Genomic DNA, 4648 nt, shown 5'->3' on the forward strand with positions numbered 1-4648 from the left:
TTAAGGGTTCTCAAATCATCAAATCTATTAGACCCAATGACTCAAGCTTACCCAATTCTCTTAGCCTAGGCCAAGAGTAAAGAGAACTACTACATAATCAAAGGAAATATTTCATCAAACACATGGTAAACATTAATAAAAGATCTAATTAAATTGCAATTAAATTGGAACTAACAAGTACCCACTAACAATTATCAACATACAATCACTCAAACAATACAATTAATCATGGAAATCATCAACGCAAAAATAACAAAGCAAGATCTACAAGATTCATGAAATGGGTATGAAATGACAAACAACAAGAAAACATAAAACTAACACAAGATCTAAACAAAATTATACTAGAGAATTCAAATTAAACAATTAAAACTAGTTATTGAAAAGATCCAATTCAGAATTCAACAAGGGAAGATCAAATAAGAGCTAGATCTAGAGAGGAACAAGGATTTCTCTCTCTAGAATAACAACGAACCAAAAAACTAACTAAAATTATGTCTAAGGGTAAAATGATTGATCCCCCTTTTTCCCCTAGTATCCTTGGGTCTTTTCCATGCAGAAATAGCTTGAATTTGGGCCTGATGAGCTTCAGAAATCACCAGGCACGATTTCCTTTAATGAGGACACGTGCAGCTTTCCGCGCGTGCGCGCCGATTGCTTTTGTGATCCACCTGTGCGCGACATGTGTGCGTGCGCGTCGGTGGGAATTCTCTGATCCGCGCGAATGCATCCATCTTTGCGTGCCGTTTCCAGCTATCTTCATCCACGCGTGCGCGCGAGGTGCGCGTGCACGTCGGTGCTAAAGTTCCCAAAATCTAAGTCTTCATGTTCCTCCCTTTTGTTCATGCTTTCTTTCTCTCTTCTAGGCCATTCTTTTCCTATAAATCATGAAATCACTCAACAAATACATCACGGCATCGAATGACAATAAAAGAAGATCAAAATATAGCAATTCTAAGGTAAAATAAGCATGTTTTTCATCATGAAGCAATATTAGGAAGAGAACACAAAACCATGCATTTCTTGTGGATAAATGTGAGAAATATTGACAAAAATCCCCCAAATTCTACACAATATAAACCACAAAATTGGGGTTTATCAAATCTTCCCACACATAAACCAAGCATGTCCTCATGCTTAAAATAAAAAGACCAAAGATCATGGTAAGAAAGGGTTTATGCAATGCAAATTTCCTAAATGAATGCATGCAACTAAAGTGAAATCATCTATCTACTTGGTTAATGGTAAATCTATCCTCCAAGAACACATATGAGCATACGGGGTGAAAATGATATGTAGTTCATGAATCCTACCAATTTGAACATCAACATGAAGTGCATATAACTTGCTAGATGAACGCTTGTGAAAGTCGGGAACAAGGAGTTGAGCATCAAACCCTCACCGGAAGTGTATCCACTCTATTCGCTTGAGTGTATAGGGTTCGTCACTCAATCCTCTCGTAATCATGCTTTTCAAGATTTGTCTTTCATCTAGCAATCAATAATTACTTAATGCATGCTTACAAGTATCATGAGGTCTTATTCATGGGTTGTAACAGAGCTAAGGTGAAGGTATGGATGTATATGGTCAAGTGAGCTTAAAATTTGAATCCTTGGTTAACTTAGGATCCCACTAGACACATAGAACACCCTATACAACTATAATACAATACATAGCTACCCATACGTTTCAATTTTTGCATACTCATGCATTCTTTTTAGTTCACATCCCATATGCATTGTTATTATTACTTTGTCTTGGGGCATTTTTTCCCCTTTCATTCCTTTTTCTTTATCTATTTTTGGTTCCTCTATTTTTCTATTTCTTTTTCTTACATTCTCATATATACACATAAAAAAAAATTTTTTTTGGTCCCCTTTTTTCCTGGGGTTTCATGTACAAAAGTTCCAATGCACATGGATCAATCATTCAATACATGAGTATGTTCCCACTTCCTAAAATTTCCAATTACAATTACAAATACACACCTTTATATCTACCCAAGTTTCCAAGTACACCCTCCCAATCGAATGACACACACCCTAACTTACCTAAGCTAATCAAGGATCCAAATCTAGGTACATTCATTATTTTTTTGCTTAGGGTTGTTGATGTGCTCTATTTAAGAACAAAGAGGGTTTATCATAGCCTCAAAACTGGTTATCAATGGTAGATAAAAGGGTTAAGGCCGTTTGGGAAAAGTGACTATTGAAATGATGGCATCAATCATGTAAATTCATTCATACACAAAGTAATGGACATATAGAATCAGACAAAGCAAGGATTACAATCATAGAGAGAGAATAATGCACACAAGAATGGGAAATAGTGGTTAGAAGATGTAACCACACAATAAGCTCAAAACTCACATGCTTGTGTTCTTAGCTCAATCACTATGTTCCAAAATACATTCTCGAAGCAAGTTTATCGCAAAAATTTTTTTTTCAAAATTGGTAGGGTACCCCAAAACACAGCTTCTTGGGGAAGAAGTTATTATTTTGACCATGTAACTCTATAGGAACTAACTATCATGCAAGAAGTATTTACAAGCATGACTAAATACACATGCAATGTACTAACTACTAAGTAAAAGATAAATCCATGGGTGTTGAAAGAAAGAGATTGTTACCCATGGAGATCGGTCGAACGACCTCCCCACATTTAGAATTTAGCACGATCCTCCGTGCTACCAACAATGTGCAAAGGACGGTCGGGACCGGAACCTTCACTATCCCATCTATCAGAGCTCCCATCACTTGGGTTTGAGGTGGATGTGAATATTTTGGGTTCATCCATGCTAGGGTAACACAACGCAGAAGCTTCTTGATATAAGTGTATCGGTATTGGTTGCGCCGCTCATATCTATCAATCTTCCAGTGTAGATCTTCTATCCTTTGATGTGTGGATCTTTGCGGTGGTGGGGATGATGAGGTAGAAGGAATAGTAGATGGAAGGGCTATGTCAAGGCTTGGGTTGATCATGGGAAGATGTAAGTATTTTCCGCTTGGGACCACATCGCCCTTAGCCGGAATTATAGCCTTCGTGTCCATATCTTCCCAAGGAACACCCGCAGCAGCAACTAAATTTGATACCAATGCTGGAAATGGCAAATTACCACGGCTGTGGACTTGACCCATCGCTTGCTTGACAAGAGGCAGAATGTTCACCGGTCTCTCCATGAGAATACACCAAACAAGCAAAGCAATATCCGCCGTGAAGGACAACTTGTGGGTGCTAGGTAGCACATAGTGGGATAGAATCTGGGCTCAAGCTCTAGCTTCTACAGTGAGGAAGCGAGCGTCAATGCACTTGGGCCTCATCTGGAATCGACCATGGGTCCAAAATGCCTCTGGTTCAGCAGTGACTCGGAGAATCGAGTCCCAATCAAATCCAAACTTTTCTCGCTGACGTAAGACCTTTTGGTAGCCATCCATGTCACTTGGTACTGGTAAGACATTAAGCACATGCTGAATAGCCTCTTCTGAAACTGAAATTTGCTTCCGGCGCACGTATACCGATTGAAGAGAAGGAAGATGGTAGTTAGTGTAGAACTCTACCACCCATGAGAGGTTGACCTCTTGTGGTTTTCTTAGAAGAAACTCCCATCCTCGCCGTTCAATACGGGGTAGAATAGAAGGAGCAACCTTGTCCGGCAGAGCGAGTAAATGCTCAGCATGATAGTTCCTCTCAACCATGACGGGAAACACAAGTTCACAGAAGCGATTGGGGAACTTTGAAGAATCCATTGCCGGTTTGCTCTTCTCGTTTTCATCAATAGGAGTAGGTGCCTGATGCGGGCAGAAATTAGCGAATAAAAAATTATTAAAATATATACGTTGCAAGTATAGTTCTTAATTTGCCAGAAATCCGACTATCAATTTAGAAAGGTGTCACAGAAAATTGAATTTAAAATACTGGGAGTATGAATCCTAGGTCGTCTCCCAACGAGTTGCAGAAAGGTGTGCTATTTTATTAATCAAAGGTTTTCAAAAAGGTTTGAATTGGGCAAACAGGAACTTAAATTGGTGAAATTGAATAATGTAAATAAAAGCCTTGACTGGGAATTGATTAGTTGGAATCCCTATTATTGTTGGAATGCTCTCAGGATTAATTGACAATTAAAGGTTATCCTGTTTAGTTATCCTTCACTAGGTGAAGGAAAGTTAAATAAGTTGGAATGCTACGTCCGTTCACAAGTTGCAATCCACTTAATTAAAAGGGATTGGTGTTAGTGATTAGAAGGCAATCCAACCATAAACCCAATTACAATTTTTCTTTCAAGCCTTCCAACTCAAAGGTTCCTTTCAATCAATTCCCCATCAAGTTAGGGAACTACTCACTCATTGTAAAGGTAAAATTCATAGCATATAAAAAGGAATTAAAGAAAGACATTGTAAATAAAATTAAATTAGTAAATTAAAAATAAAAGTGATCCTTGTATTAAATAACCCTAAGAATATTCCAATGGTAAAATTAAACAAAGCAAAGAACATGGAAGAGTAAGACCAAGTAAAGAAAACGAACTAGAATGACGAAGTCTTGATGAGGTAATAACTCTTCTCAATATCCCAAACTATGAATGTGTAGAGAGAAAACCTAGAGGAGGAGTAAAACTAGATCTAAAACTAAAACTGTGTAGAATGAATGT

The sequence above is a fragment of the Arachis hypogaea genome, chromosome 16 (assembly GCF_003086295.3).
Source record: "Arachis hypogaea cultivar Tifrunner chromosome 16, arahy.Tifrunner.gnm2.J5K5, whole genome shotgun sequence".
Lineage (NCBI taxonomy): Eukaryota > Viridiplantae > Streptophyta > Magnoliopsida > Fabales > Fabaceae > Arachis > Arachis hypogaea.